The sequence below is a fragment of the Panthera uncia genome, chromosome F2 (genome assembly GCF_023721935.1).
Source record: "Panthera uncia isolate 11264 chromosome F2, Puncia_PCG_1.0, whole genome shotgun sequence".
Lineage (NCBI taxonomy): Eukaryota > Metazoa > Chordata > Mammalia > Carnivora > Felidae > Panthera > Panthera uncia.
Window position 1 is genome coordinate 71,378,730 of NC_064812.1, and position 12,083 is coordinate 71,390,812.

General features: G+C 35.0%; 1 long non-coding RNA gene across 1 annotated transcript in view; it reads left to right on the forward strand.

Moving 5' to 3' along the window:
- The first annotated feature begins 502 nt into the window (after nt 1–502).
- Nucleotides 503–12,083, forward strand: part of LOC125924672 (uncharacterized) — a 28,685-nt gene continuing 17,104 nt past the window's right edge. Inside the window, exons 1-2 of the long non-coding RNA XR_007458513.1 lie at nt 503–1,722; nt 5,147–5,299. This is a non-coding gene — a long non-coding RNA (uncharacterized LOC125924672). The remainder of the gene's footprint in view (nt 1,723–5,146; nt 5,300–12,083) is intronic.

Consider the following 12,083-nt stretch of genomic DNA (forward strand, 5'->3'; position numbering starts at 1 on the left):
GACATTGCTCACTTCTCAGAGCTACTTTTTTTTTTCTATAGAACTTTTAGAAGTTTGTTCATTTTGGATTTCCATCAAATCCTTGGCTTCTCAACTGAAACTTTAATTCTATGGAAATATTCCCGATGCAACTGTCACTGCATCATTTAAGAGCTTAGGGCTATATGTGGTGCTGATTGCACTGTGGATATCTGGCTATAAAGTAAGGACAGAAACTATTAACTTACCTCGTATGATTCACAGAATTTCTATCAGATAGTAACATGAAATTCAAATAAACATGTTAAATGATAATGGCTCCATAATCCATCACCAATCTCCTGAGTTATCCTATTCCCTACTGCTTAGCTAGTAAAGTAAATGTGCCATTGATCCATGGCCAAGAAAGGTGAAGTGCTATGGGATGGAACTGGAAATACTAATTCTTTTTAACTGGACATGGATAGAAAAAATATTAAATTTTTTTTAATGTTTATCTAGTTTTTAGAGAGAGAGACAGAGAGTGTGAGCAGAGGAGGGGCAGAGAGAGAGGGAGACACAGAATCAGAAGCAGGCTCCAGTCTCTGAGCTGTCAGCACAGAGCTCCACGTGGGGCTCAAACTCATGAAATATGAGATCATGATCTGAGCCGAAGTCGGACCCTCAACCGACTGAGCCACCCAGGCGCCCAGGATCGAAAAATATTTTAATATGTAGTTTTCAAATTAGAAATTGGTGATTTTATAATTTAGAATTATAAAATGTAAGGTAACTATGTGCCTCTCAGAACAAGATGAGACCGCATACAGAGTACAATTTAGAATCCCTTTCCAAAACAGTTTCTATGTGAATTTCCCCCAAAAGGACCATGACTGGTCTTGCTTGGCTCACATGTCCATTCTCAACCCATAACTGAACACAATTATGTATTTCCACTTCTGTGGAGGAGGACGTCATGCCTTTTAATTGACAGCCTTGCCCCCACTCCCCTCTAACACGTAAAGGCAGTTATCACAGAGAAGGTAGTGAATATCTGCCACAACTCTCAAGAGGCCTAGCAAAATGGTGGTGTGCTAGAACCTAAAGAGAGATCTAGCCAATGAGAAGTTGCCCATAATGAGTATGATCTAATTGTAAGAAAAGCGGTATCGTGGGTTTGATTTACACTTACCTCCTTTTCTGGGAAATGATGTAGAATGAGAATTCTATGCCCCAAAGTGAGTAGAGGCCAAAATTTTGGTTTGAAAGTAGAGTATAATAGATTTCAGCATGGATTGTTTCAAGGACTGGCACGAGAAAAACCCTAATTGTTCTAGAATACACCTTGAGTAAGATGTCCTTGGATTTGGGGGCAGATGTTAAATATTGTTTTATGGATTAAAATCATTTAGACAACTGACACATATTTTTCTGGCATTTTAGTGTATTTGGGGAGAAAGAGAAGACTTATTTGAACAGTCTTCAACTATAAGAATTTACTTCTACCAGTTATGCCATGTTCTTCTTGAAAGGAGATTTAATGGATAAAATGTATACATTTTTAGAACTGTATTTATTATACTGCAATAACTATCAGTCCATACCTGAAATACAAAGTGCTTTTATATCTAAAAGTGAGATGTGCTTTGATCTAGAACCCTCACATATTTTGAGTATTATATTGCTTATGAAATTTTGTGTTAATATAATTCTAACTTTCCTCTGTAGTGAGCACATCTAAGAAGCAATGATCAGAATCCACAGGTAATGAGTTCTTTCACTATCATCTGCAATAAAAATATAATTTCAACATTTTATGGTATATCAGTTTTTTTTCAAGGCTAATTGTTCTAATGAGTTAAACTATAAAGACATTTGTTGTATGGGTTGGATGACAATATTATTCTCCAGAATCAGTCAATTTTTAGTCTATGTAATTCTCCTAAGCAAAAAAAAAAAAAAAAAAAAAAAAAAAAAAAAAAAAAAAAAAAAAAAAGTTATATTCCCATCCTAGGAATAGTCAGCAAGGCAAAACAAATTGTTTTATGTTGTGTACCATATTTGTGACTTTTACTTAATTCAGTACATTCAGCATGCATTCAAGGTGCTGATTTCATATTTTACTATTGTATTTATTGGTAAATTAATAAAGTTAAACACAGAAATAAGCGTATATATCTATAGCGTACAATTTAATTCAACCCCTTTCTTTTTTTGCTAAAATGTAACATTTCCAATGTATTCACAACCATGCTGATAAAATAACCTAAATGATAAAGAGGAAGTGGGTTGTATCTTTAGAAGAAACGGAAGTTCTTCATAAACATAAAATTAGATAAAAGTTCTCAGAAATTTGTGTTGCTTAGGGGCGCCTGGGTGGCGCAGTCGGTTAAGCGTCCGACTTCAGCCAGGTCACGATCTCGCGGTCTGTGAGTTCGAGCCCCGCGTCAGGCTCTGGGCTGACGGCTCGGAGCCTGGAGCCTGTTTCCGATTCTGTGTCTCCCTCTCTCTCTGCCCCTCCCCCGTTCATGCTCTGTCTCTCTCTGTCCCAAAAATAAATAAAAAACGTTGAAAAAAAAATTTAAAAAAAAAGAAATTTGTGTTGCTTAGAATTAGTAAAAATGAGGGGCTAGTCATTTTTAAGAAAGGTATTTCCTTAGAAAATCTATTGATCTTTTTCCTCTGTGAACAAAGTAGGTATTCCGTAAACTGAATAGCAGGCTAAAGAATCTAATTTCAAGGAAAATTTAGCTCAGGAGATTTGATCTTTTCCATGAACCCTTTTCAGTTCCTTTTCTGGATTCAAAGAAAAGTGTTTTAGACATCTGTCCCAGTACTTTTAGGAAGGGAATATTCATTTTAGGTACCTGCTTAGGTAAATTTATTGTACCACCCTATAAAATTTTGGAAAGCCGGCGCACCTGGGTGGCTCAGTCCGTCGGGCATCTGACTTCAGCTCAGGTCATAAGCTCTCAGTTTGTCGGTTCGAGCCCACATTGGGCTCTGTGCTGACAGCTCGGAGCCTGGAGCCTGCTTTGGATTCTGTGTCTCCATCTTTCTGCCCCTCCCCCACTTTCTCTCTCTCTCTCTCTCTCTCTCTCTCTCTCTCAAAAATAAACAAACATTAAAAATTTGGAAAAAAAATTGGAAAGCCAATTACAACTTAAAAACTAAGACACTTTCAGTAAATTGATTCTATCAATCATTGGCTGTATTAATTAATACTTCCTTCAGTTGTGTTTGAGAATTTCCATTGTTCTACGCCCTTATCATATTTTACAAAACTGGTGGTAGATTTTTAAATGTTTGTGAATCAGGAGCACCTGGGTGGCTCAGTAGGTTAAGTGTCTGACTTGGATTCAGGTCATGATTTCATGGCTCGGGAGTTCAAGTTCTGCAGTGGGCTCTGTGCTGACAGCTCGGAGCCTGGAGCCTGCTTCGGATTCAGTGTCTCCGTGCTCCTCCCCTACTTGTGCTCCCTCTCCTCCCCCCCCCCCAACAAATAAACATTAAATTTTTTTAAAAATAAACGTCTGTGAATCTAATGATGAAATTGTATCTTGTTTTTTAATTTACATTTTCTTCCTTTTTAGTGCAGACTAGCATCTTTTCACGTATTGATTTATTTTTAAATTTGAAACTTCTTTGTGTTCTGTTCTCTTTCTTTCTCTGTTTTTCTCTCTGTCTCTAGAGAGAGAATTGTCAATTTTTTTTTAAATTTTTTTTAACATTTATTTATTTTTTGAGAGACATAGAGAGACAGAGCACAAGTTGGGGAGGGGCAGAGAGAGAGAAGGAGACAGAATCTGAAGCAGGCTCCAGGCTCTGAGCTGTCAGCACAGAGCCCGATGCAGGACTCAAACTCGCAAACTGTGATATCATGACCTGAGCCACAGTTGGACGCTCAACCGACTGAGCCACCCAGGTGCCCCAGAGAATTGTCAATTTATATATACATAGAACATATGTGAATGACTTTAATTTGTGTGTTATATAAAAATTTCAGGTACTTTCCCCACTATATCATACATTTTTAATACTGTTTAACATGTTTTGGGTTATACAGATTTTTTTTAAGTTTTATTTTTATTTATTTTGGGAGACAGAGAGTGTGAGAGTGGGGAAGGGGCAGAGAGAGAGAATCCCAAGCAGGCTCCATGCTCAGTGGGGAAACTGATGAGGGACTCGAACTCAGGAACTGTGAAGTCATGACCTGAGCTGAAATCAAGAGTCAGATGTTTAACCAACTGAGCTACCCAGGTGCCCCTGTTATACAGATGTTTTATCTTTTAACTTTAATATGGTGACATTTCTGTCTCTATTCTTTGTAGATTGTACTTTTTTGTGTGTTTTATGTAGGAAGCCCTTTCTTACGCCAACATTTTTTCAATTAAATGAATGTGTACAGTTTGCTTCTCAAAGCAATATTCTTACTTTTTTTTCTGCTTCATCTGTTAATGTTTGACAAATGTATACTAAAATATCTTAAATGATAGTGGATTTTTAAATTTCTCCTTATAATTTTTTATGTCATATATTTCAAGACTATGTTGCAAAGTGTGTAAAATTCTTATTTGTATTTTTGATAGATTATTTTCTTATTCCTCTTTTACCTCTTATGCTTACCTCAATTTCAATATTATCTGAAATCATCTTATTAGTAATGGCCTGACTTATCTTTTCTATTTTTTTAATTTTTGTATTAAAATTTTAAGTTTCACATATTTTTAGATTGAAAAATATTTATTTGACAATCTTTGCATTTTGTACAGATAAATTAGTTTTTCTATATTTATTGGATTTTCTATTCTATATTTTGGAATTGCTATTCTATCTTTCTGAGTAATCTGTTCATCATTTTTCTATTCTTTCCTGCCTTGTGTTCAGTGTATTTCCTTTTTTCTTCTCCTATGCTAATTTGGTAGTTAAATTTTGGTCTATATTGTTCTGTTATAAACTTTGTAATAAAGTCTGTTATTTATAAGTTGCACAAAGATATTAACATAATTGCCCAGTGTATACCAACCTCCTTTCCTCTTCCCATCTTGTTAAGGTTTTGGGCATATAATTTGAGTATTACCATTATCCCATAATCAAAAAGAGGTTTCCATTTGACAGATAAATAATTTCACAAATATTATTACTCAGTAGTCCCCCTTATCAGCAGCTTCACTTGTTGCTGTTTCAGTTACCTGTGGTAAACCGTGGTCCAGAAGGAGATGATCCTCTTTGTCAGACGGTCAATAGTAGCCTAACACCATGTCACAATGCCTGCATCATTCACTTTGCTTCATCTCATCACGTAGGCATGTTGTCACCTCCCATCATCACAAGAAGAAGGGTGAGTACAGTGTAAGGTACTTTGACAGAACATTCACCTACTTTTATCACACTGTATTGTTAGAATGGTTCTATTTGATCATTAGCTATTGTTGTTAATCTCTTACTGTACCTAATTTATAAATTAAATTTGATCAGATTTATGTATAGGAACAAAAAAACATATATAGAGTGTTGGGTACTATCTGCAGTTTCAGGTCTGGGAATATATCCCCCGTGGATAAAGGGGGAAGCACTACTGTACTAATTTTCAAGTTCTTTTTGAAAATTTTATTTAAAATATTTATTTATTTATTTATTTATTTATTTATCATGATACATGGCATCACCCTAAAAAGTAGCTCCATAGCCATTAACATAGATTGTTCATTCTCTGTACCTTCAGTCCATGACAAAAACGAATCCACTTTCTGTTTCTATGAACTTGACTATTTGGGATATTTCATGTAAATTAAATCACATAGTATGTGACCTTTTTATCTGTTTTTTTTTTTTTTCACTTAAGGTAATATTCTCAAGGTTTTTACATGTTGCAACATGTATCAGTACTTCATTCACTTTTATGGCTATGTAATAGTCCATTGTATAGATATACCACACTTCACTTATCCCATTTAAATTACTTACATTTAATTATCCAATTTAAATTACTTAAATCACTTAAATTTTTTGGCTCTTATGAATACTATTGCCATGACCATTTGTATGTAAAGGCTTTAGGTGAACATATGATTTCAATTCCCTGGGAATATGTACACATGGAAATGAAATTCCTGAGTCATAAAGTAATTCTGTGTTTTACTTTTTCAGGACTCACCAAACTGATTTCCCAGGGAATATATATTCCCTTTAGGAATAATATACATCCTCACCAACCATTGTCATTGCCATTTTCTTTATTACAGACATCCTAGTGGCTATGAAGTAATATTACAAATTAGTTTCAATTTACATTTCTCTGAAAATCAATGCAATTGAATATCTTTTTATGTACTTATTGGCTCTTTGCAGATAATTTTTGGAATAATATTTATTGATACTTGCCAATTTTTAAATTAGTTATTTTCTTTTATTTTTGATTTGTAAGAATTCCTCATGTATTCTGGATGGTCGTCCCCTATCGAATATATGGTTTTCAGATATTTATCTTTAACTTTCATGGTAATCTCCTTTGAAATATGAGTTTTTAAATATTTTAAATGAACTCCAGTCTTTCTATTTTTTTCTTTTGTTCTTGCTTCTGGTATTTATATCATAGCTAAGAAACCATTGCCTAATCCAAAGTCATGAATATTTTTGCCTGTGTCTTAAGATTTTTTGTGTAGTTTTGTTTCTTATATTAAACGTTTTCAGTCATTGGGAGTTACTATTTTTGTGTATGGTATAAGGTAGGGGACCAGTCTTAGTTTTTTTACAGGGATATCTTATCTAGTTGTTCTTGGACAATTTGTTGAAAAGACTCCTCTTTCTTTATTAAATTATCTTAGCACTCTTGTAAAAATTGATGATGAATGTAAAGATTTCTTTCTGGATTCTCAATTCTAATCCAATGATTTATAAATCTACCCTTACTCTAGGCTGGTACCAATGTCTTGATTGAGTACTATCTTCATTACCGAAATGAGTTCTCCAAAAGTATTCTTTTTGTACAAGATCATTTAGGCTTTGCTGGGTTCCTTGCATTCCCATGTAAATTTTAGGATCAGTCTGTCAATTTCTACAACAAAACCAGTTGGTATTTTGATAAGGATTATGCTGACTTTATAGATCAATTTGGGGGACTATTATAATTTTATCAATATTAAGTCTTCCAAGCCATGAGCATGGGATATCTTTGGATTTATTTAGGTCTTCTTTAATATCTTTCGATGATACTTTGCATTTTTCAGTATACAAGTCTTGTACTTCTTTTGTGAAATTTGTTCTTAGGTATTTTATTCTTTTGGATGCAATTTTATATAGAAAAATTTTATTAATTTCAGTTTTAGATTATTTCTAGTGTGTAGAAATGCAACTTATTTTGTGTATTGGTCCTGTACTATCAATGCATAACAATCTAAGTGGATAATTTCTACATTCAATGCTATATACATCAAAGCCTCAAGAATAAAAGCTTTCTCTAAGTGGAGCCAAATCTAAATGATCATACTCAATGCTCCTAATTTTAGAGTAAGGAGTATGATTAGGTAAAGAAAACCATATAATGCTAGAAAGAGCATGTTATTCTTTATAAGCGTCATTTTTAAAAGCAGAATTATCGGTTCAAATCCTCTGAGAATGTCTATAGAACAGCCAGATAGCTGTTTCTTTGCCTGGGCCAACATATTTTTCCCACAATGAGGAGCCGGCATGTTCAGCCAATGAAATAAACTGTCTGGCTGAACATCCTAAGGTGCTTTAAAATTCAGAAAATAATACTAATCACTTCCATTTCAGTATTGATATTAAAGGCCCTATTCATGCCAAAAACAAAAACAACAACAACAACAAAAAAACGGAATGCAGCTGTTCTGTGCTTTCCTTTAGAATCTGTGTGTGGAAGTCATAATGAGATATATGCCTGTATTTTATATCATTTGTATTTAAGAGGTTTAAAGAAGGCGTGCATAACGACATAGTAGGAACTTGAGGAATACACCTCTTTTGGTTCAGAGAGGGGGTAACATGGAGGTGGGGCTATGATGTGATCAAAAGTGGAGGGTTTCTATTTTTAGAAGAATGTTGACTGCATCGAGCTTACCTTGAAATTTTAATTGATTGATGCTGTGAAATGCATCTTTGTAGAAATTTCAGAAATACTCTTAACAGTCATACGTACCTGGTGCAGCAAAGAGTTTCTAGATATGTATTGCATTTTTTAAATTTAAGTTCTCAACTTTATATTCTCATTGATCCACTGTAATTGTAGTAAAAATACATTCTGTGTTGAGAGATTTCTTTAAAATGTCCTTAACCTTTCAAAAAATTATTCCTTGATCACACCTTCTAATTTGTACGCTTCCTTGGTTGCTGTTTGTATTCATTTTAAAGCTCCAGCTCAAATTACAACTGTCACGCATTTAATATGTGTAAACACTGGTTTCTTTGGTGTTTGAATAAAAGAGCAGGATTTTCCGGAAACATAACTATCTGTGAAAAACCAAGTTTCTATTTCTTCAGTCAAGAATTATTTCTTTAAATTTCTTTCGAGGGGTGCCTGGCACGCTTAGTGGGTAGAGCATGTGATTCTTGATTTGGGGGTTGTGAGTTCAAGCACCATGTTGGGAGTAGAGATTACTTAACAATTTTTTTTCTTCTGAAAAGCACAAGCCACATTTTAATTTGGTTCTGCTAGAACAAAGACTCAATTACAATAATAATGAATGAAAATTCTTTACTATTTACTATATTTCTTGCTTTTTACATACCCTTTCTCTTATGAGGTGATGGGGAACACAAATAGTTGCCCAAATTCAATTGACTTTTAAGTGTAAGTGTCCAAGCCTTTTCTTCATCTTAAATGGATAAAAGTCAATTCTATGAAAAAAGGGTCTGACAAAAGTGGCCAAAGATTTTCTTATGAATTAGAGAGGGAGTAGAACACAAATTGCATTTCATCTTTCCTTCAACTAACCCCCCTGTACATGAATCTCCAACACTATTCTCTCCTGGCCCGCTGTCTGCCCATTCACCCACCATGCTCACCCCCACATCCCCCAGTCACACATACACATACCCTTTCCTCGCTGTGTGATGAAACTAGCCAAGAAAACTCCATAGTGCATTTTTTAACTTACTGGTCTTCAATCTTCTGGCACATGGAACCCATCATTTACTTTAACACCCAAACACAAGGCTGAAGCTTCCATGGCACACAGCAGAGGAAGAGCATCATATTTCTAAATACTTTGAGGTTGACTTCTGTCTTACCTTTTCCTCTCCATTTCTATCCCTCATTAGATGCTGAACCTCCCTTGCTACCTCACCTCCCTACAGCCATTATCTTGACTCTACCCATATTGTCTCAAGGGTGGATACTTGCGTTTCTCCTCCTTCCCTAAAGCGCCACTGACACAAAGTTGTTTGGATGAGAGATTTTCACTACAGGTTTGAAAATAGCTGCGGCTTATTCTAGAACAGAAGAGCACACATTTTCCAATATAATCTCTGACATTGCTTTTTCCCAGCAACTCATGTCACAAGTAAACTCCTATTAAACCCTTCAGGTCCAATCTCCCATGTGCAACTGAGGCTTGCTTGCCTACTTTGGTATTTTTCTCACCATCGAACATCAGGAAAAGTCTCCAATTCCTGCTATATTATATTTCCTTCATTGAAGTAGTTACTCATCTGACCTAACCATGGGCTTCGCCAAACAGTTTGAACTAAAAATGCCATCAGGAGTTTCTGCAGATGGCGGTTGTCTGTACCAGTTCTCCACAGGCCTAGTGGCACAAACTGGAAGTCCCTTAAGATCAAATTTTTGCCTTACACTGACTGCTCTGGTAAAATTCTTAGACGGAGATGAGAATCCACATATGTATGCATTCTTTCAAATCAATAAGTCAGTGGAGAGCACTTTTTCTACCTGTCTACAGCAGATCTTGACAGTTTTGGTTGTTTATCTTCAGATTTCATGGCTTTTTCTCCAACGGGCTGACCCTGGGAAAATTTTGTCTTAGATCGCTTACCCAAATCATGACTTCCTACCTTGTGAGTAACATAAATTTGATTTTGTTAACCATATAATACCTCCAAATACAGGTATGTGGAGAACTCTTATTTATTTTGCTACAGACTATGTGTGGTTTATGTTCAGATTTGCAGAAGCCTTATGATACTCTTGATGTCTCCAGAGTCTGAGGTGCATAGATGGGAAAATTGAACACAATTCTGTGCAACCCTCTGGTTTCCCTTCCTTACCTGATTATGCTGTGTACTGATAGATCCTTTTTCAGTGAACATAAACCAATGGGGTGGACCCTGTAGGAGAGGAAGAACTCCTTTCTTCTACCTATCTTGGGTTCTCCAGTGCCCTGTAAATGACAGTGACCAAGACAGATTAATAAGAGAGTAACAAACAGATCTATATCTCATTCATTCATGGTAATACTCAGAGATGAGTAACTCAAAGGTGTGGTTAGGTTTGGGTTTTGTAACTGAGGTTAACAAAAAAAAAAAAAAAAGAAAGAAAGAAAAGAAAGGAAAAATGAGTTCTGGGCTGGGAAGTCAAGTTACAGGAAGATAAACAGGAAAAGTTAGGGTAAAGAAGGATTGCTTAGTAAGGTTTTCATGCAACCTTCTTCTGGTAAGGAGGTCGAAGACATATCTACAAATGGAAACTTCCTATATGAATGTAAATTTGCTTTACAAAAGGGACATTTGTGCCCTGTTTTTGGAACTTTTCTCCACTCAATGGTTTTCAATTAAAAAAGAATCCAAAGGCTAAAGATGCATCTCTTGGGGCAGTGAATTATGGTTATGGGTTCCCTGCAACTCCTTAGGCCTTTTCTTTCTTTACTAGTACATAAGGAAACATGACCATTTAAACATTGGCTTTTGGGCAGAGTGCCTCAACCCAAAATAAAATTTCCAGGGACTGGGCTGATATTTTCAGGTAGTATGGGCCTTCTGGTACTTCTCAAATCATGGCAATAGGGAGGATACATACACATTTAAATCTTAGGATTGTTTATACCAACTTTGTCTTATGCAGACTGTCAGCTTCCTGGAGGTGAGTTGTCTTGTCTTTTCAACCTCTTTTATATGACACATAGCAGAGTCCCTGTGGCCAAAGATATTGAAGGAAGCTTTTGATAATGTATTTTTGCCAACTGGAAGTCTCTTGTTTTAAAAATTTGGACACCTTATTTTTAGAGTGAATTGGCTAAGTAATAATAATTACCTCTCTGCTGACATATGGCCAAATTACTATGGTTTATTATGTATGTTATAAAGGGTAAGTAATTTCATACCAGTATGTATAAATATAGAAATTTTCCTCGAAGATGGCTAAATATATAGGGAAAAATTTTTTAAACACATGGAAAAAGTAAATTAATACATCAACTTTATTGATTTTTTTTGTGAGATATCTTTTTTTCATTCTCTAAGTTCTTCCTAAAGTTAATATGTGAACAATCTGAGGCTGCAATAGTCTAACACATTCTATTTTCTGCATGCATATTGCAAGAGTACTTTCGGGTTCATCCTATTTCTCCGTTGTTAGAAATACTTAACTGGACAAGCCTAAAAGGGTTAATCCAGTTGCTAAATCAGTATGAATCAAGATCAGTGATTACATTATACACAGAACGATGTTGTCCCATTTGCAGAAATAGGAAAGAACTGAGCGTTGAAACCTCACAAGCAATTGAGTGATGCCTTTAGGAATGCATCTCAGGTATATAAAAATTTTATAGACGTTGTCATTAAAACCTCTCATTCAGCAATTAAAACAATTTGCTTCATAGAAATGGACTTCACTTTGTTGTTTTATGCTGTTCTGAACATCTTAAAACTTCCTGAATGCCAGTCTTTTGATCTATAAAAATGATAGAGATTTTAAGATACAGCAGAGAAAAAGTAGGGCATTTCACAAGAATTGTAATCTTCCAAATGTCTCTTTTTGTTAAAGTAACTATAAATGTTTTAGAAAACAAAATGTTTTAGAAACCTTTGTAAGGATTGCTGGGTGTCTATGTGTTCTCTGTGTCTTATCTCTGAAAGAAAAATAAAAATCAATGATTTATAAAAATAACTTGAAAAAGATTCAAGAGAAAATTGACTTAAATTTAGCATTTTCT